This window comes from Zonotrichia leucophrys, chromosome 1A (assembly GCF_028769735.1).
Source record: "Zonotrichia leucophrys gambelii isolate GWCS_2022_RI chromosome 1A, RI_Zleu_2.0, whole genome shotgun sequence".
Lineage (NCBI taxonomy): Eukaryota > Metazoa > Chordata > Aves > Passeriformes > Passerellidae > Zonotrichia > Zonotrichia leucophrys.
In genome coordinates this window covers 2,644,063-2,666,202 of record NC_088170.1, presented here as the reverse complement: position 1 = coordinate 2,666,202, position 22,140 = coordinate 2,644,063, and the positions used below count along the sequence as shown (strand labels likewise).

The 22,140-nt window shown below is 40.2% G+C and overlaps 1 protein-coding gene across 1 annotated transcript in view; it reads left to right on the top strand.

The window, feature by feature from the left end:
• The first annotated feature begins 4,956 nt into the window (after positions 1–4,956).
• Positions 4,957–22,140, top strand: part of PIK3C2G (phosphatidylinositol-4-phosphate 3-kinase catalytic subunit type 2 gamma) — a 333,216-nt gene continuing 316,032 nt past the window's right edge. Inside the window, exon 1 of the mRNA XM_064735090.1 lies at positions 4,957–4,998. The gene's annotated coding sequence lies outside the window, so the exon portion shown is untranslated. The remainder of the gene's footprint in view (positions 4,999–22,140) is intronic.

The window sequence follows — 22,140 nt, the reverse complement described above, 5'->3', positions numbered from 1 at the left end:
AAGTGCTTTTGTAGAACAAGAACAGTCACAAAAATCTGAATAAAGCCACCTTTTCAAAGAACATGATGAGAAAGGGGAAAACTCTTAGATGTGCAGAGCAACACATTTTACATTCATGCCCTAGTTATTAGGAAGCTTTGAAGTATTCACTGTTATTGAATACAGTGTGTACTGTAATTCATTTGGTGCCTTCATGTGGAGCTGAAAAGTTCTAGCCGAAGTGCCTGGGCTCTTTTGTGAGCATGAGAATCTGGATGGGAGGGGAAAAATGGTGTTCCAGCCTAAGTCTCATGTAGTGCTGAAGGTCCGACCTTGGGAATTATCGTAGCAAAGCTTACATGAAACTAAAATAATAAACACTTGGAGAAGGGTGGGTCAGGAAAAGTTTGGGGGTTTTTTTGTCTTTGGATTATGTTTTTAGATCTTTGATGCAAAGGATAATATGAAAATAGTTTATAGTGTTAAACTGGAAGATGGTATAAATGGAAGACTGTCTACAGAACAAACCAAAATAGTCTTGTAATCCAGCAACATTGCACTGAAACAAAATGAGTTACCTGCACTTGGGGCAATTTTAGGGGTAGGTTTCAGACCGTAAATCAGGACTGCCTTCAACTCAGTAAGACACAAAAGAGTATTTGAAAATCCTGGATTTCTTGGTTAGAGAAAACCTCTGGATTTCTTTATTAGTTGTTCCCATCTCCTTGGGAAGTAGGGATGCTGCATTATCACATTTGAGAAAGAAACAGTAAGAAACTCATTGCTGGCCCAATCCTGCTGGTTTTTTTTTCATGTTCATCTCTGAAATTATCCACTGGAGCTGGACACCATTGAGTAGCTTTCCATTAGGTGAACATTTCTTGGAGTTGGGGTCCAGCCCCAGCTTGCTCCTTCATCCTGTTTCCACTCTGTGCTCTCAAGTACCCCAGATATGATCAGCCTCAGGAGCTGGCACCAGCATTTGCTGCTCTGCCTCTCTCCATCTCTATCTGTGCACAAACCCTCTCCCTGCCAGGTGCTGCAGAGCTTGCCAGCACAGGATTGATGTGCTCATGTGTTTGTGTGGATGCACTTTCTGCTGGGCTGAGATTATTGCATTTGTTTTTTCACTGAGTAAATGTCACGCTGTTGATTCTTGCTCGGTTCCAACTGGTGCCCCCAAGTAGGGACGTGTGCAGCCCATAACAAACCCTGTGGACCTTCTGGTCAGTGTGGTGTCTGTTTTACTGCATTTCTATCCTCCAAATTGCTTATGATTTATTTAATATCAGTGTCTGTGCAATGCTCTGTAAGCAGAGTCTGTGGAAGTGAGCCTAATGGAGGAACCATTTGTCTTCAGAGTGGAAATAGTTTAACCTGCAATGGAAGAGTTATCCTAAATATAAATGGTCATTCAGTAGGCTTGTGCTGTTCCTAACCTTCCCTAAAAACAGTCTTTCATTCCCTTTCATTCCTCAGAGACAACACAAAATTCCCTTTCACCCAAATGCTTTGTCTCAAGCAGTGTAGGATAAAATAATTTTTTTCATTCCATTCTGTCTCTACCCTTGGACAAGACAGGAGGATTGGGTCACAGTCACTTTTACCAGAATTCATGTTTGAACCCCTGTAGTACAAATGGCAGCACAATGTTCCTCCACTCTGGGATTGCCCTAATTTATTCAAAATAATGAACAGACAGCTCAATTTTAGGGTGCAGGAACAGATTATTTCCTTCTGTAATCGGTTTATAACTGGATCCTCATAGACATAATAAAATAGCTTCTTAGTAATTTCCTAGTTATTTCCCTAGTTATCCATAGTCATTTCTCAAGCAATGCCTTTGATTTGTTGCAAGCCTGGAGGGAAAGAAACTGACCCTTCAGCTTTGGCAATTATTTATCCTGGGAAACTGGCATACTTTTTTTTTTCCCCTTCACTGTGGTCTTAAATATATTAAGCAAAATGAAGCATGTATTTTTAAAGCCATTTGAATGATTGTGATAAGTAACTGAAGCAACCATAATTCTTTGTAAGAGCACTGTGATTTCTAGAAGGTTTGCTAGACCCAAAGCATGGGGAGTAACTGAATGTTCCCACGGTATTTTTATAAAGGTGTTTTATCAGAAAAGCAGTAAAACTTCTTTAGGATACCTTGCTCTACCTTGAGAGATGGAGTTTGCTGCAGAGGTGCTCAGGTGGCACTCAAGTAGGAAGAGATTATTTGTAAAACAAAATTTTTAAACTTTATTAAAAATGTAGAAACTTTTTTTATTTAGATGTTGTGTGCCCATGGACATGACACAATTTATCAGTGAACTTTTGGCACTTCAGCTGGCTGATCCCACAGTGATGATACAAAGGTTGGAAACTCCTTTATCTTTCTGATTTTTATTTTTACTGTTATCTTTCTGATTTTTTTATTTTAATTTTTAAAGGCTTTTCTAGGCAACTCAGTCCTTTCACAGTAATATAGTAGAGCCAATCAAATACCTGTATGTACACACCTGAGCACGTTAGGAGTGACAGAATGGGACAACCAAAGTTTCAAATGGGGAGGTGTCTGTGCCTTTCCTTAGAATGAGTTCCCAAACAACCCCATGATTTATTTCTAGTACAATTATAACAATCAGCACTTTCTTTATTAAAAAAGATAAATCTGTTAGGTGAGATTTCAGAAAAAAAAAATCAACGCTCATTTGATCATTGTCAAACAGCGTTTTAACTTGTGGCAGAGTGTGCCAAAGGAAGAAAACTTGGGTGGATGGCTTTCTATACCTAGAAGAGGTAATAAATTCTAATGAGTAGGTGGCTACGTTGCATTTTTTTTCCCCCTTCTTTTGTAGATTATCTGTGCCTTCCAGATGGTAAATATTTTTAGTTCCTATTTTTGTCCTTATTTCAAAAGAGATTTGGAGATCTCAGAGGAAGCATGTTCATTTTCCATTATGCCAGTTTAAAGCCTCTAATGAAGTTTGAGAGCAGGATTTGGCCCATAAAACATTTTTTTTTTGTCTGATACATATTGCACAACCCCGCAAGGAATTGCAATAAATGCACTTATTGAACTACTGTAGCACTAAAATATGCTGCTGGGCCCTTTGGTTTTTTCTGTACTTGGAGGTTTCTGAGAATTGTTGTTTACATCAGCACTTGTACAAATGGGAAACCAAATCATTAATTTATAAAATGGCATCTGGAAGTCTTAATTTCTGATTGATCTAACTCCCTCTGGATTTTCCATGTCATCCAGCACCATAGCTTTTGAGCATAATGTAGTTTAAGTAGGTTAATATTCCATGAATCAGAGAGTCTTTCAGGGAGGTTTCCACCCTGAAAAATTCTTCACTTTGACTGAAGAATCAAAATTATTCCTTCTTAGCTTTCAAGCATACCTAAAAAAGCAAAAAAAAAATTACCAGGTGAATTGGAGGAGTTGTTAAGACTGGTTCTGGATGGATCTCCCTTTGCAGAGTGACTGCAGGAGCTCCAGGTGAGCACAAACTCCTGCTGTCAATGGAGGAGGATCACAAGCTCAGAGAGAAAGGCAGGGAAAGGGGTCTGGGGAGGCTGCCCATGCTGAGCCCTTTTAATTCTGCACCCCATTTAACAGCCTTGCACTCCTTGTCTGCTCAGGCCTTTGTTGGGTAAGGTCACAGCAGTATTTTTCACTTTGCCACTACATCTGTGTTATATTTTTTGTTAGGACTGTGGGTGTGTGTTTTAAGCCTGACTCCATTCCTGAGCTTTAGTGTGGGCTTCTGGCTGTCCCCAGATGCCCAGAATGGGTCTCAAGGGGAAGGCAGCAGGTGTCAGCCTCTCTGAACTGGAAATTTCACAAGCTGAGTGGTAGAGGCAGTCATGGGCCCCTCTTCTTAAGGAAAATCACCTGCAAGCAGTGTTTGCTGTCCTCAGCAGCACTTCAGGAGGATGGGCAGCCCTGCAGCGGGGCAGCCCACACTTTAATTGCTTCTGAGCAGCCCTGGGTGCTTTCCCCTGGCTGTGAAGTGACATGGGCAGTCAGGGGGAAGCAGCTGAGCCCCTGCAGCTCTGGCATCTCCCCCAGGAGGCTGGAGCAGCCAGCAGTGCCCCAGAGCAGTGGCAGTGCCCTTCTCATCCCTCTTCCTACAGGGCAAGCACTGGTCACTGTTGGATGGGGCTGCTGGGTGTGTCCTGCCAGGAACTGAGCTGTGATTCCCTTGATTCAGTCCTCCTTGGAGAGCTGCAGAGGCTCTGAAACAGAGGATGTGGTAGCCTAAAAATAGGAGATAAATTCAGGCAAGCCAAGGTGCAGGTGTGGGTTACTCTGAGCTAGCCTGCTCTGGTGTTCCCTCTCCTCATAGGCACACCTAATGTATTACATTTCTGTTTCAAAACTATCATCTGATGAAGCCTTAACCTCTTTTCCCCTCTGGCATTTCCAAATATGAGGGTTTTTTCTTAATCTTAGATGTATGACCTGGAACTGTGTACATTACATATCTTTTCTGTGACTGAAGTCCTTGAGGAGACCAGTGCTCTGTGTGCATCAGAAATAGCACAAGCTGCTCCACCCAGCAAATCTGCTCCTGTCTCACTGTGCTGAGGGCCTCTGTGTTCCAAGGTTTTGGACAATGAAAGCCAAGAGGAGCTGCTTTTATCCCTAGCCTGGTCCTGAGTGGCAAAAACCCACTAAGAACTGGGCTGACTCCTCAATGTTTGCTTGCAGGTAGAGTTACTCTCCAAAAAAACACTGATGCAGCACTGCAGTGTTTGGATCCTGCTGAATATTGTAGGGGAATGGAATATAAGAAAATAAAGGTAGCATGGAAAGTAATCTTACCCCTAAGGAGTTGCAGCTGTGTTAATTATCAAAGGTTAGGAGCAGGCCTGACTCTAACAAGCCACAGCTGTAGCCAATAAGAAGAGTGCTGTAAAAGAGTGGGTTGGGTGGTTGAGGGGAACTGGAGTCAGTTGGCTGCTGTGAGAAGAAGGAAGAGGCAGTGCTGTGAGGAGATGCCTATGAGAAACATCAAGGAGGTAGGAAACTCTTGCATTAAGGAGACAGCAATATGAAACATTTGCAATATAATAACAGTATATTGACAATATTTTCTGAAATATGTGATTCTTGGGAAACTTCAGCAGGCCTGTTTACTGTGTGTCAGGGTGTTGAATGAAAGTAAAGGTTTTTTCAAGGCCAGCCACTGAGAAACTGTTTTCAAATATCCCTCTGGCCTGGCACTTAGACCTGCCAGCCCTGCCAATCCTTGTACCTGTGTAGAACTAGCTGCATATTTGCTAACAATGCAATTCTAACCCTCATCCCCTCCCTTTTAACTAGGAATGCCATGTGTAACACAAAATCCAGTGCTTTTCTCAGTACCAAATACAGATCTGCTGTGTCGCCCTTGTCTAGAAAATTGTATCAAAGGAGGATGTCAAGTTTGTCAACTCCTACCTTTAGCAAACCTGTGTTGCATTTTATCTTACTCTCTATTTGTGTCACTAGGTTCTTATTTTGCAATTCTCTTGTCAACATTTTCCACAGTGGATTTATTTCCTGAAGCTTTCTGTGCTAGTCAGGGCAGGTGGTGCACTGAGGAAAGAGAGCTGCTCACTTCTTCCCCAGGCTTTAAATGCAGGTGATGCCAGAGTGGCTAATGGGGTATCATGCTCCTGACCTTGGATATTTCTTTGAAGCATCAAGAAATATTTTGTGACTTACTGTCTTTTTTTTTTTTTTTTTTACATAACACTTCTGCAGACATTAGCTGGTGTTTTAACATGAGCAAGTCTAGGACCTTTGTTTTTCCCCTGCTTCAGCTCCACGTAAGTTTACCATTTTTTCGGCTATCCCACCTTTGCCAACAGGTTTGCCAATATGTTTTTATCAAAAAACAAAGTTTAGTTTATGAAAACTCCCTACAGGTTTGGGGTTTTTTTCCAGTTTCTGCTCCTTCTTTACAGAGCAGCAGCTTTTCGTTTTGGCTTCATATGAGTGAAGAATCATTTGAGTTATTTTCATTACTTTGTGTCCTGTTGGACTTTGGTTGTTCTCACTTAATCCACACTGCCAGCTATGAACACAGCCTTCTTTCCAATAAATACCTTTTTCCTCTCCTTGAAAGCTTTGTTTCCTTCTGGTACCCTTAAAACACTGCTGCCAATCCTGTTGTGCTCAGAACTTTTCCCTCCCCTGGTGCAAAATACAAATTCTGTCCAATTTCTGTGGTTTTGGGGCTACAAGTAGGGAAAGTCTATGCACTCTGTAATTTCTTACCTTTTCAGTCGAGATTTTGTTTACTAGCTCAACCTTCTCAATCTTTTGAAACCAGAAACCTTAATTATGGATCAGGGAGGGAGGAGTGTTTGCTTCTTCCATTCAGTTTATGATTAATTAGTTTATTATCACTCAAGCCACACTTATTTACTAAATAAATTTCTAACTTATTAAAAAAAAGTATAAATAGCATCACCTGCTGTTAGTTTTAGGGATTTTCTGACTCTCCAATGTCTTCTGGAACTTTCTGTAATTAGCCCAGCTTATTAAGTTAATCGGCACTATAATTTTGTATATTTTAAGGAGAGCTAGGAGATGCAGCAGACCCTCAGAACCAACTGTTTTTTCTATCCCCCTGCTCAGTGTTTTTATGACCTGAAATAATTTGTTGTTACTGGAGCAAATTTGCATCGATGCATCCACAGGAAAAAAAATAGAAAACAAGTTGTTCTGCCTTTAGGAAAAATTATATTTAAAGCTTTCATATATTTGAGACCTGAAAATTGGACCTAACAGGGAAAAATATGCAGGCTTGTTGAAAAGCTAAAAATCTATTTTCATTTTGGTTGTCACCTGATAAGGAAAACAAAAGCTGGTTGGACTCTTTGATATTTGCAGCAGTCTACACAATAAGATGGGAAAAAAAGACCTCTGAAAAATTATATGTGTACATAATAAACTGTATTTCATCAGATCTATGAAGGGTTCAAGACATACACTTGTTGAGCAAGATAATTTGTCATGCGTTAAACAACACATGTCAAGTCATTATTAAAAACAAAAGAGCTGAGTTTCTCAAAGAAGCCCAGAAAGAAGTGAAATGCAAACCTCAGGTGCCTAAGCCTCCTACCTGTGTTCTAGAGTCAGAGCTTTAACACATTTGTGTGTTCCCTGGCATCTTGAATTTCGTTTGCCCCTCAAAGGTGCGCTAACAGTCCTCTGAAAGAGAGTGACCATTCAGCTCAGATTCATACTATCAGCCTTTTTTTATTTTTCTTGAACTGTTGAAGAGGGATGCAAAGAAACCAGAAAGGAGTTTATTGGAATAAAGCAAACAAACCGAAGTTAAGGCTATTTATACAGGTTTTTTTTTTCCATCTCCTTTTTTTGTTTTTAATTGCATAAAGACAGAGCAAGCTAAAAAAATGTGGTGGGGAGTTATTGTGTTGGCAGTGCTATGTGTATTTTCTAAACCAAACAATTTAAAGGCCCATTAAACAAACATCTCTCACTCTTGACATGAGATCACAGTGCTGCTATCTGCTTTTTAAAGCCTGATTTACAACAGAAGGTGCAGGGTGGAATGAAAATCTGTGAGAAGCTTCTGATTAGGGCAGTTGTAAACATCTCCCCTGCCAAAGAGGTTTTTTAATCTATAGGTAATGGGCAGAGCCACATTGTCTGGATGTTTTTAGCAGCATTATTCTGTTCTGACCAGGCTCTAGTTAGAAATCCAGATTTGTTGCATTGTTTTACAGTGATTACTGTGTGAATAACCCTTGATTCAGGTTTGCTTTTACAGATAATACTGGCAATGATCTTACTCTGGTGCAGGGGGACAGGAATGGAATATATACACACACTTATTCTCTCCATTTATCTGTGACCCAGCTGATTGGTGAGAGCAGCACTGTAAAGAGGGGCAGGAATGTATTTGTGAGTCTGGAATAAACTAACACTCAGTGATCCTGCTTTTCTTCTTCCCTGAGAAAAAGGAATAAAAAGATCATTGCAACAATGTTACCAATCATTACAGCAGTTTGTTATCCATTGTTCTGCTGATACCCTCTGATTAAAAGTATCAAGCACTGAAAGTTATCACAGGCCAGGCCAGGAGAGGCCCTTGGGGTGTGGGACCAGGTGATTTTTGGGGTATGAAATATGGATAGCTACAAAGATTCCCCCCAGAATCTTTCCCGGACAGCCACTGTGCCCTGCAGGAAGGCACAGCATCCTCAGGGCGTCTTGCTGGCTCAAGGGAAAGCCAAAATGATCTCAGCACTCCAGAAGCTCAAGGATGAAATGCTCAAATTTCAATATCACTGTTCTAGTCAGGATCACACGTGATTTTAGGCCAACACTTATTTTCAGTTGCTGCAGGATTACAAAGTTATCTAGGTTATGGTGTTCTTTCCCCTTGTGCTTTTGGCCAGCCCAGTCCTTCCTCTGGTGTTACAACTTCTGCTCTTTTCTTCTCTTGTTGTAAATCAATATAACTCAAGGGAAAGAACTTCTTCCCATCTCTCATTCCAGGATGTCTTCCTGTCAGGAGTTCATATCCAATATTTATCTTCAGTGCACTTCTCTTAATGTGAGCCCATTACTTACAGAGATAAGCCAAGCAGTCATTTTCAATTTATTATTATTAGGAATAGGAGAATTTCAGTGATATTAGTAATTCCACTCCTAGTTCAGGACTTCAGTGTGCTAGGAATTATGTAACCACCCTCAATGCAGTCCTCTAATATTAATGTTCCTAAAAAGAGCTTGAGTCCATATAAAGGATGTTGAGTTTTGCTACTGACAGAGTAGGGGGACAGCAGAGGGGAAAAAAATTACTGTTAAGGTTGTTCATAACAAATTTATTAAGATGTTAACTGGCAAAAAGGATAGCTGAGCAGCCAGGTATGTGCTCAAATCTGTGATTTTTAATTCCCTTACTGTGTGATTTTATTATTATTGGTATGTTTTGTGGGGAAAGGGTCAGGAGAGGGGCTTGGTCTTGCTTTTTGCTCTGAATAAGACTTCACTGGTGGGAAAGAAAGAGGAAGGAACAGTATCAAACACTCTTTGATAAATTTGCTAGTAAATTAAAAGCAACATTCAAGGGATGTGTGGTTTGGGGTGTTTTGTTTTTCCATGGAGATGGTTTAGATTGCAGCTCTGGACAGTTGCGTTGGCAGAGCTGAGTGAGTGTGGAATGAGCAGGTTGGACTGGCTGGGTGTGAGTCCAGAAGTGAAGCTGTGTCTTAGGAAGCTCTTCCATGTGTACATTTTATTTTCTTGGCATGTAAACCCAAACTTGTACTGATGTAAGTGTCCAGGCTTATTTTTTTGGTGTACCACCACAACTGTCTTTTCTGGAACAGTGCACAGGAAAATGTGGTAATGATAATTTCATCTCATCTCAGAGAAAAGGAAAACTTGATGGTTTTAAATACTTTTTTCTTTTGGGGGGGTTTTGGGGTTTTTTTAGGGTTTTTGTTTGATTTTGGGGGAGTTCCTTTTTGGGAGGTTTTGGGGTTCTTACTTGTTTTGGATTTTTGTTGGTTTTTGGGGGAGGGGTTGTGGGTTTTTGGAGTTTTTATTTGGTTTTCGGTTTTTGGCGGTTTTGGGATGTTTTTCTTTTTTTTTTTTTTTTTTTTTTTTAGTTTTGCGGCCTCCTACCCATTTTACAAAGAATTTCTTAAATCTGAAGGGTAGAAATAATTCTTCACATCAAATGGTAGAGACCCATGTTAATACAGGGTAGCATACAAGGGCTGGGTTCTCCATGTTGATGGATTTTGCTCCTTCCTAGCACTAAATCCCCACAGGCTCTACAAAACCAAGTTCCCTTTTTCTGATGTGTTCATGGCTGTGGGGATATTTGTTCTCTTCATCAAGCAAATTAAAAAAATCCAGGTGGGAAGCAGGGTCCACTCATATCTGTTGTGATTCATTATTTTTTTAAAGCCTCTTTAATATTTTTTTTATTTGTTTGAGTGGAAATTTTGCGCCTGTAACAGAGCCCCTTGGCCAGCCCCTGGATTTCGGTTCTTAATGTGATGGAATTGCCCAAAGGTCACATCTCTAATGAGGCTGCAGTGACTTTGGAGCAGTCATGCCACTCACGAGGACAGCAGTGAGAAGGTCTTGGAAAGTGGCTTAAACACACATTCACTTCTGATTTAAAAACCACTTCTGTCCTTTGAAAAATTGTGACTGGTGTGTCATGTTAAAACACAGTGTCAGCCCTTTATTCAAAGTAAGCATTACACAGGAGTGCTGTGTGATGTCTTTCAGACAGCCAAATACCTTCTTTGCTTTTTTTTTCTGAGTTGGTTCAAATTGCCAGAGCTATTAACAAAGCTAAGAGAATGGTTATATTTTTATATTGGAGCATAATTATGCTACTAGCCAACTGTCTAACTTGTCTTGCTGTCCCTGGTAGCTGACTATAAGAGGTTCTTATCACTGGAAATATATTTGATTTAAACCCAGAATATATAAAAACTTCACTTAAGTTTTCTTCCTCTGTGCGGTTTTAATAGAAGTGGTGTGCTTCCAGATTTTTAATGGTTATTCATCTCAACATTACACCATTTTGAGTCACTAGAAATTCCAATGTGTTTATTTAAACTTCTTTATTAAAAAGTTGGGGGGAAAGCATAACTTATGAAAGTTAAGTGCTGAGCTTTGGACTTTATCTATTTTGACCTAATTAATGCATATAATATTAATTTAACAACAATACAATTCACCTAAGCAGACTTTGCTCTGATCTTTATCAAAGCAAAAGGTGATCATACTCTGTATCTGTATCCTGACCTTTGCCTTGAGAACACAGTGATGAGTTTGAGGGATTTGAGAGTTGAGTGCCTCTGGAGAGTCTGTCCTTCTCCTGCTGTCTTTCTGGCAATCTCATTTTGAATATGCTATATGTTAAGGGAAATAAATTGAATAATCCCTAAAAAGTTCCTTTTATCACTAACACTTCCTCACATACAGAACAAACAGTAAGATGTGAAAATGGAAAAGAATACAATTTTATTTTTTTTTTTACTTATGTGTCTGAATTTTCTCTGACTACTTTGCCTTCCCATATATCAGACTCCAGCTGGATCTCATTGTCAGGGAAGTTTCTACTGAATTTGGAGAGATGCTGGGGTTGGTGGAGAAGTAGAATTAAAATTTTCCATAGCATATTTCTAACTACACATTGATACACTTAGAGCAAAATTCTGTGTGATGTTCTGCAAAGATTTCTAGGCATTTTTTTGTGATCTAGTAGTTTGAAACTCTTCACAAGAATAACCAATTGGCCTTCTGTTAAATAGGGGATGCACTGGGCTGCAAATGCGTAGTCCCTCATATTCTAGGCTTACTTCAATTTACACAGATGTGCATCTCAGTGGCTTTTTCTAGCAGGTAATTTTCAGCCTCCTTGTTCTCATCACACACCCCATTGCAATGAAAATGTCACATCTGGCCCTCTTGTGCCATGGTCTTTGTAGCCCTGCAGTCCCTGAAGAAGTTGAGCAAGGCTTTGAATATATTTTACTGTTCATCTGAGTATCTCAAGGTGTGTTGGCACTCATTACAAGATTATGTACCCATCAAAAAATGGTGTGGCTATCAGGATAACCAGCTTTTTTTGTTTTGTGTCCTCATGGTGGAGGGCAAAGGGATCTGGAGGAGAAAGGGTTGGCTGGTTGGTTTCTACTGCCCCTCAGTTGGCTTTGTAATCTATCACACACAAAATAAGAGAGGATCCTATTATAGAGAAAGCCTGGGGAGGGGAAGGAAAAAAAAAACCCGCAGTATTTTCTTTGTTTGGAAACTGTAGCAGATGTCTGTGGCAATAAAAAGGCAATTATACTCGTATTATCATGAGAATTTCCAGCAGGAAATCTTGACAAACTCGAAGTTTACTTAACTGAGATAAATACAGTAGATAAATAGCAAACTGAATTCAGTTTACTCTTGTACACAGGTGTACTACACATTTCCTCAAGCCATGATTCACAGTCATAACCTTTCCTAATCACAGGCACAGTGAGATATGTCAGGAGTAGGAATGGGCTCGCGCTAGAAAACACAGCTATAGATCCAAACTTCGTTCAAAGTTTTGGTGTATTTGGAGCTGATAAACAGGCTTGGATTCATATCTGTATTTCTAAAAGGGAGGAACCAGAGGGCCCAATTTGGTTTTTTACCCTAGACATTTTGTGCTGCCACGCGGATGCAAGTTTTTGATTGAAAGTATCTGTGGGGTATCCTCCACTGCCACAGAGCCAGTGGCACAGCTAAGAATTGATTTCTTCCCTGTCTTTTAGCAGTGTGGAAAGCAGCTGAGCCTCTCTGAGGCCACTCTGATTTATTCTGGGAGCAAGGTAGACCCTGGCAGCACTTAGAATCTGGGAGGCCCACAGATAGATAGCATGAATGAGGGGCAACATTCTGGGAATTTGGAGAGCTCTGCTCTTGGAGTGAGGATGCCAAACAGTACTTCAAGTGAAATACTCTGTTATTGTTTCCAGGCAGGCGAGCAAAAAATCAAACATGTGAAAGCCAGCTGTTTCTGTTTTACAAGTCACTTCAACTAGAAAATCAGTAGAAAAGTTTGATAACACACCACATTGATAACACACCATCCTGCTTTGCTGAATTAGTTCTTTTCACCCCAGTGAGATCCATTTGTATATCAAGGGCAGCCTTAGCTGGCAAAATCAAATTTGAATAAGTCTATTAAGGTTTTCTGATTTTTTTTTTTTAATATTTTTTTTTATCAAAGAAATCTGTGTGCTGTTTGTCTGGTTGTGCTGCTCACTTGTATATCAGATTTAGCCTCTGCCTACACTAACAGCTGAAAATCCATTGGTGATTGCTGCTAAATTACTGCAGAGTAGCATTATTATTAGAAGTATGAGCTTATTACAGTGGAAATTAAAAATTAACAGCACATGGATATCCAGTCTTCTTGGATATCTTCTGATTGATGAAGTATTCAAAAAGCAAAAATCTTTTGCTTGTAGGGGGAAAAAGTCCCCAACACTTTATGGTATCTTAAAGGCCATAGTACTTTAACTGTTGGAAGATTTGTTTTGTCAACAACTTTATCTGGTTTGAAATACAGCATGCTGTATCACTTCAAAGGACTACAAATTGATTTTTGTTGTTACAATATATGATATTAGAAAGAGATTTCATGACTGTCATTCAGCTTTCTTTTTCTGCTCTAGAATATGTGTATCTGCAGTTCTAAGTTCCTAAGATCCTCAGATGTGCCACACTGAACAATGATTTTAAGCCCCCTCAGTCTCTGCCCTCTTTGCAAGGGAGTTGGTTGGAAAAAGCAAAAATCAGAGCAATTTTTCTTATGACTGCTGCTCTCTGCACACTGTCCCTGTAACCAGGGCTTGCTGACTATACAGCCTTTCCTTCCCCACTCCTTCTGGCATTTCAGCTTGTCCTGCACCACCAAGGTGATGTGTCAGGGTCTTTGTGCCACATCAGACTTCCACTGCCTGGGGAGACTCTGAATGCCCAAGACAGCCTTTTGTTAATAGAGAAAACAGGTCTGGAAGCAACACTGAAGTCTGATCAAACCCTGACCTGAGCTGGGACCAACTGGGCATTGCTTGCTTGCCACACCCTGCGATCACCCTGTTGATCACCAACCTTAATATTTAGTTCATTTTCTTTGTTAGATATTGCTCTTTACTCAGATTGTGGCCATCTTTAAAGTGCTTCTTACTATGGATCCTATAAAACTTTTCTCAAGGTACTCCATCATAGGCAGGATTCCACAATGAAGGGCTGAAATTAAAAAGGGAATTTGAAACTGAGCTTAGAGAGTGTTCAGTGCATTCAGCCTTGCAGAGCTCTGCACTGAGGTGGTTGTAATGGCATTTGTGCTTACCAGCTAGGAGGAAAAAGAAGTTATTTGTGTAACTGCCAGATGTGCAAGGAAACCCAGATAGCCAAAGAACAAGTAGTAATAGATCCATCATAATTTTTATTAAAACACAATACTAGATTGAAAACTGCATGTAAAACAAGCTCAGGCAACAAATATAGTTTAGAAAACTGACATTTATTTATTGATACTGTCTAATAAGGGGTGTATGTTTCACAGGTTATAGACACTTATTCAGGTAGATGTGCAAAAACAAAAAACAAAACCAAAACAGACCTTAACAAGAGTTGCTTCTTCTCAACTTGTACATGTTTGCTCTCATAGTTTTTCCTGGTGTCACAGCAGAGTAGATGACAAATGTCAGTCCTGAGAGTGGTGGGCAAAGCTCACTTGATTTCCACAAAAGGGGAATTCACCATGAAGTACACGGAAAGGAGAGAGAACAGAGAGACACACAAATGGTGGGTTACTCTTTCTAAAGCAATGAGCAATGGGCACTAGCCAGAAAAACAGCCAAAAACCCTAAAAAAATATTGTGGTAAAAACCAACATTTTGTTACTGAAGCAGGAAAGCTCAAGGTCATTATCAATATTTCAATAGATAACTATAGGCTCTGTGTCATGCTAAAAAATATAAATAAAGCCTAATAATAATAAAACAATGAAAACAACTTTTCCACAGCAACTATTATTATGTTTTGAGAAGTAAAATTCCCTCCCCAGTCTTCAATTAGTGTAATGTGAAGTAGGAATGGTTTTTATGAGCCAGGCATCTGAGAGCTCCCTCAAGGGACACGGATGTCCCCTGTAATGTGAGGAACAGGACTTCAGCTATGTCCCCATCCCTTTGTGGGGCATGTTGATGGGTGAGACAGCAGCCAAAGGAGTGAGTGAGCTTCATCACCTGTGCACAGCTTTAAGGGAATAACCTTGGGGACATTGGATCAGCTCCTTACCTGCAGCATGGGGAGACACAGAGGTTTTGTTTCTCCTGGGCTCTGTTTGAGAGCCCCTGGCAATTCCCTGAGTTGCCAGAGTTACCCCTAAAGCTGCTCTAGAGTAGTTTAGGTTCCAGTCTAACCCAGAGCAGCCCAAAAGCTGCTCCAGAGCAGTTTGGCTGCCTGAGAGGTGCCACCACTGCCTTGCTGAGCAGTGTGGTCCTGGCATCCCAACGCCAGGCTTGGGAAGCAGCTGCTGTGGATTCAGATTTATGGGATAACCACTGAGGGCTGGATTTATGGGATCTGTGCTCCACACAGACCAAAATGTGCTGCAGAATTTATGTCTGAACCCACCCAGTGTTGCAGCAATGAAGCATCTCCTGCCTGCTTTTCCAGCTCTGGAGCCCAGCAGTGCTCATGAGAGGGGTGCACAGGTGCATTGCCTAAAGATCAAAACATGGCCATAAAACATGGCCTTATATTTTTGTTGGAGCGAGGCAAAACAGAGGGAAAGCCAGGAAAATTGTCAGGGAACAGATTGTAAAAGCCTGTTTAATTTTGTTTGCTGGAGAAATAATGGGTACTAGCTAAAATCCTGCGAGTTGTAATTTCTAGTGCATTACTGCTAATTAGTAAATGTATTACAGCCTAATTTGATCTCCCAGAGAAGGCACTTTTTAGGACTGAAATATTTCTATGGAGTGATCAAATAAGAAGGATGCCATCATCCGGTTGGGGTTTTTTTTCCTTTTTGCTGCTGAATAACAATAGTTGTATTTTATATCTGTGGTTGCTCCCTTTTTCCTTAGACTTTTCCAATTTTTTCATTCTTTCAGGAAAAGTTCTCTGGTCTTCACCTGCTGGTCCTATCACTGTGAAAATAGCATATGTTATCTGTCACCCTCAAAATTTCTAAAAAATCCTTTTTGCCCAGGATTCTTCTCCTGGGAAGCTGAGAAACCTCAAAGAAAAAGGAAAACAATTATCTGACTTGCTTCTCCTGTGTTTTGCTGCATTGGAATGTGCTTGGACATTGTTTACCAACAGGTGGTTGTTTCATTGGTTTCATGTGAATGGTGATGACTTATTGGCAAATAGGGGCCAAACTGTGCTGGACTCTGAAGAGAGTCATGAGTTTTCTTTAGTATCTTTCAGCCTTTGGTCTGTATCCTTTTTGTGTTCTTAAGTATAGTTTAGTTTAGTGTTCTTTAATATAGTATAGATCATAATATAATAAATTAGCCTTCTGAGAGCATGGAGTCAGATTCATCATTCCTCCCTTCAGTGGGGATCGCAGAAAATACAGCAGCTACAACAGTTCTCTACCAGGGAGTGCAGTGGATAGTGCAGCGGGGAGAGAAGGAAATTTGAGCCAGATTGGATGTGTATATTCCAATTTTTATTGTACAGTACCAGCCATGCATTTTCCCACATGGTTTGTAGTACTTTTCTGGATGAAGGTGACCAAGTCAGTGTTTGTTCTTGTCTTCTTCCCAATATTGGTTGTCCCCTACAGCTGCCTAAGGGATGTCACCCTCCACACATCACACATTTGTGTATTTTAGTTTATATCCCCACATCTTTCCTGCTGTCTAATCCAGTGCTGTTAACGTGGTTTCACTGAGTGACTTCTCTACTTGAAAGTTTTTAAAGCCTCTATTTTCCTGACTTGTGTAAGTAAAAGGCTTCCAAGGGAGAGAGATTGCTTTGGTGTTTTAAAAGATGATGGTTTTGATCAGGCAGCTGTTAAAGATGTTTTCCAGAGGCTCCATTTTTTGTGCTGCCTTTTGGTGGAGACAAACCCCTATCAATAAGTGCTTTTTATGCTTTGAAAAACGTGTTTTTCCTTGTTTCTGCCTTGACTGATTCTATCTGCACTTAAAATATACTAATGCATGCATGTTGGGACACAAACAGCCACAAGAAAAGCAAGAACCAAGAGCAGTACAGAAACTATTTATTATTGTTTATCTATTTCACTAGGAGTAGATATTGGATAACCTCTTTTTTGTGGTGCAAATGTTTTCATTTCAGTTGGTTTACTCAAAGACACGAAGTTACTGAGGGATGGAAGCTTTTGTGGGTTTGTATCTCTACATGTGCTTTAATTCAGTTTTTCCTGTGTAGAACACTGCTTAATTTTTTAAAGTATGCTGCAAACTAACATATCATAAAAAATAATTCTGCCTAATAGCATCATTCTTTAATTAGTGTATTTTTTTGTTTGTGTTTTTTAGTGCTATTGATTTATGTACTAAAAGACCTCCTCTGATTTTAGACACAACTGAAATCAAATCCCTCAGGCTTTAACTGTGAAGCTGGAGAAGCTTATTAGGATTTTTAACATTCCAAGTTGCTTTCTGAACAGATTGCACCAGCTAGTTGATGAAACTTGAGCTAATTACTCTAATGTTGACAAATGCACCAGCACAAAAAAAGTCACATATGAAAAAAATTAAAAATTACACCTCTTCAGGAAATGCTAAGTAGATTCAGTGATTTGTGGGTGTAAGAGAGAGATGTTTGCAGAGGTTTCTTTAGGAAGAAGAAAAAATACTACTACGTATAAACAAAGTGAAAAATGCTTTAGCTTTTAGAAAATTGAAATAAATAAATTTGATAGTTGGTAGGGTGAGAAACTGCTTTCATAGCCTTGCTGTGTTGGGGGGTACTGAACTCCTAGAGAGCCTCTTCATCTGTAGAGATGAAGATTTGGGTCACACTGTTTGATGGTAGCCAGTACCTCCTCAGGACTCTTCTCTGTGCCAAGTTAAATCCAAGTTACATCCATACATGGAAAAACTGTATTAAAATCCAGGGAGGTCCACAAGCCCTGAAATATGAATTTGTAGTCCTTCATTTTATTATTTGTTCTTGTCTATGTAGCTGCACACATAAATTAAGGGGAAGAAATTAATACAGCTATCATATTGTGATCCTGTGTGTTATCATAGAGAGACTTGGGCTGAAAGAGACCTTAAAGGTCATCCCAGGCCAGCCCCCTGCCATAAGCAGGGATGCCTTCCACTGTCCCAGGCTGCTCAGAGCCCCATCCAACCTGACTTTGGACCCTTCCAGGAATGGAGCATCCACAGCATCTCTGGGCAACCTGTGCCAGAGCCTCACCACCCTCAGTGAAGAGTTTAATTGAAACATCCAATCTAAATCTCTCCCCTTTTAGATTAACAGTGTTCCTCCTTGTCTTTTCACTTTTCACATGTAAATATGCGTTCAAGGTAATCCAAACAATCTTAACCCTGCTCAAAATTTCCTTGTCAAAGAACGTGAAAAAATGCTTAACTAATTGCTGATATTTCACTTCAATACTCTTTAAGCTTAAATGGAAGCAGTGTGGCTATGACATGAAGGTTTCCTGCCATTTAGACTTACTATGCCTCAGAGAGAAATATACAGTCTTGTCTTTTTTTTTTCTTTTTACTATTTACTTAATAGTTTTGACCTTTCAGCCAATTGTCCTTATCCGTCATTACAGTGTATGATCAATCATTTCATGCCTTGTCTATAAAATACCAGCAGGAGGGAAATGCTTTATGTTATATTGCTTTTCTTGAGGGTTTTTTTTTGTTTTGTTTTGTTTTTTTGGGGGCTTTTTAATCATGCTGTCTTCCTTTTTTATTGCGAAGAAGGAAAAAAAATGCTCCAAGTCTCACTGGTTTAATCAACTTCATGGATTTCATGGGCATAAATAAGTAGATGGAGGGAGGCTGGTGAGGTAGAGGATGCCCAGAGAAGCTGTGGTTGCTTCCTAAGCAGTGTTCAAGGCCAGGTTCGATGGGGCTCTGAGCAATCTGAGGCAGTGAAAAGTGTCCCTACCCCTGGCAGGGGTTTGGAGTGAGATGATCCTTAAGGTCCCTTCCAACCCAAACCATTCTATGATCCTAAAATTCACTGCAAGCTTATAATTTCAATTTTGGAATTCAGTAATGGTTAAAATGCACCAAACAGGCCATTTCTGTTTGTCTCTAACTTCCTTCTGAATTTCTGAGCTGCAGGCAGGGGCAGAAGTATCCAGTGGCATTAAACACATGTGCAAAGTTACATACATGCACATTTGGGCATGAGCATGGTCTGTGTGAGGATGGTCCCTCAATTATGACAGGGCTTTGGGTTACTGGAGATTCAGGTTGCAAATAAACCTGTGCAAAGGTAAATTTTTCAGGAACGCTCCTGCTGCAGGAGCCTAAATGACATTTACAAACCAAGAGCATCGCTTACCGGGCTTATGTGAAGTAGGAAGGCAGAGAGGTGCAAGGATCATGAGCTACCAGGAAAGCTGTGACACTGTGCAAACACCTCAAATCCAGGCCTGAAAACAGCCTGCTGCTCTCAGAAAGGTCTCTGTGGTTTAGGAGCAGTGACAAGTAAACATGTCTAATGATTGCTCCTCCAGCAGCAGCATGTAGGCTGCTCCCGGAGGAGCCCTGTGTGTGCTCCAGGGAGCAGCACAGAAAAGGCTGCTGGCTGAGCCAGCTCTTCCTGGAGCACAGCACAATATTGCCTGTAATAAGGGTGTAGTGACTCAGGGTCTGCAGTGCTTCTGGAAACCATGCTTTTTGCTTCTCTTGTCCTCATTGTCCTAATTGTAAAGCAGAGCTAACAGCACTTCTTGCCTTCCCATGGGGTGTTTGGGACATGAGTGCATGAAAGATTGAGAGAGCTGCAGCTGCTACAGGGTGACCCAGTAATGGGGGCACTTGGAGTGCCTTTGGTTAAACAACTTCAGCACAAACATCCTCTTGCATCCCTAAACTCAAAAAATGTCAAGTGCATGTTTAAAAACTTCACAAGTGGTTTGGGCGATGTTGTTTTTTTCAGGGTGGGGAGTCCTTTTGTGTCATTATTTCAGGGAGACAGAGTAGTCATGCAAGTGATTTGGAGAGAATTAGAAAACTTGGGGGAATACAGATCAGACAGAGTAAAAAGGAAGGAGACCAAGCATATGACAAACTTCAAGCATGTATTATTTGTGCAATTATTTGGCATACCTTCTTAGCTAAAAGAAGTTAGTCTCCCCTGTGCCTGTGAACACCAAGGACGTCATTTATTATCCCAACCTTTAAAGTATCTTGGTTTTATTTGGGATAATTGGAGTTGTTCTATCAACAGATTTTCTGTGATCCTTACACTGAGCATGAAAAGAATAATATAAAGAAAGGTGAAGATACAAACACACTACTAAGGTTTGGGACTTGTAAGGCAAGTTCTGCACAGCTCTAGCTGTAATTCTTTAAAATATACATATGTCCCTTTGATGTTGTATGGAATTAGAAGTCAGATGTAATACTCCCAACCTTGCTGCTGTTCACTGCTGAAGCCAATGAGCAGTGGAGGAACAGAGGAGTGTGCTTTGAAGTGCTTGGTATTACAGGGAAAAATGAGCACTTCAATGAGAATGTACCATATGCAAGGGGCTGCCACTGAGATGCACTTTAAAGCCAAAATAAGGACAGAATCCAGAAGGTTCACCTTCAGGTTTGCATCTGAGCCTTGTTATGGGGGTATTTACGCCCTCAGCCAGCGTGAGGAGTAGAAAGGAGCAAAAGTTGAAGTTGAGGTCCCAATCAAAACTTGCAAGGACGATGGATCTGTGTTTGCAGTTCCAGTCTGGTTTTGATCTCTAATACCTTGCTCATCAGTGGCTTTCCAGCAGCACAGTTCAAAGGGCTCTGTGAGAACAGAGAAGAGAACTGTATAATTATCTGTATTCCATGGAACAGGGTCCAAGGCAGGAAGCAATGTCCCAGAGGGGTTGTTTGTGCATGGTCCTGCATGTCTGTAGTGGCACAGGTAGTTCTGCATCCCTCCTGTTCACCCAGGGTACTGCTGAAGCCATTGGCTCCTAGTGAGGTAAGCTCCTTTCAACAGGTTGTACTGTTCATAGGATTGATCTTAAAGAGCCAAAAGTAGATATTGAGCACAGCAAAGAATTATTGTAATGCATGCACAATGTCCATTGCCTAGTGATCAAAAAACCAACTCCTTTTTTAAATTTTTTTTAATATTGGGTTATTCCTCCTTCAAGAAAGGTCACCCTCCACAGCATTCTTCTAGACTCTTATTAATATTTCTGATCTCAATATTAAATGTAATTAAATATTTATACTGTCATTAAATATCATTACTATATTGTCATTAAATATCATGACTATATTTTCTGGTTTGCTTGCTGTTCCTCTCCTACTCATTCTTACCATTGTCTGCTTGTCGGATCACTGGTAATCTCTGATGTGGCATATTCACAGAACTAGCCAAAATAGCTCCAAGATCCTGTTCCTTAATGATAATAACTAGTATATCACCATACTGTAAGCTGAGGGGAAGGCTCATTTTCACCAGGTGCACTGAATTTATTTTATCTGTATGTTACTCTTATGAGATTATTCCACAAATCTTAACAACTAATTTTGGTTTTGCTATCTCATTATTCATCAAAAACACGACTTGCTGGCAGTACTGAAGACTCTTTGTCCCTCTTTATTCCCACATTCAGTTCTCTGTTGCACAAGGTGAACAGCCAGACCTGCCATGTCTGTGGTGAGCTCCTTACTCATCCTCTCTGTCTGAAACTGAACTGAAACTGTGGCATGGGGTTAAAAATCCTAAAAATACAGTTCAGTTGGACTCTGAATCACAGAAACTTGAAACAAATGAGCTTATGCTAATATGTTTAATGGAACTGATTGAAAAGGGTGACGTGGCTGTGAAGAGTTCATTCCACCATCATGGTATATATTAATCTTTTGTATTACTGGATATATTGCTCTGAAACAATTTATCTGTGCCAGGACTTGTGCTTTGTCTCTATCTTAAAGACATTTTGAACCTCTGTCCTTAGTCTGAAACTTTCTGTGCTATGAGTTTTCCAGGACTGGTGGTGTTTTGGGCTGAATGGTTATTTTTGTTATTAGTTAATTGGTTGTTTTCTGTTTGGTGCTTGGTTTTTTGAAGTGACTTAAAATTACTTCAGCTGTCTGAAAACCTAACTCTTCATTGGGATCTAATTTTAATATAAAGTTATTGATACAGTGCAGAGATAAGCCTGAGTGGAAAAAGCAAAATAATCTGGTCATGCATGTGAGCAATTTGTAAAGGGGAAAAATAAACAGAGAAATCAGTGACTGGAATATCTGAATGATGCACTGAATTATGCCTTCTTGGCACAGGGAAAGGAGTTGAAAATAACTCCTTTCCCTGATTAGCAATAGCACAGTTCTCTGTTACAAGGAGGAAAGTTTTAACTCCTTAGAGGTTCAAATGGTGCTATTTGTTTTCCCACCTACTGAGCAAGAATTTGAACCACCCAACCAACTTTTAGA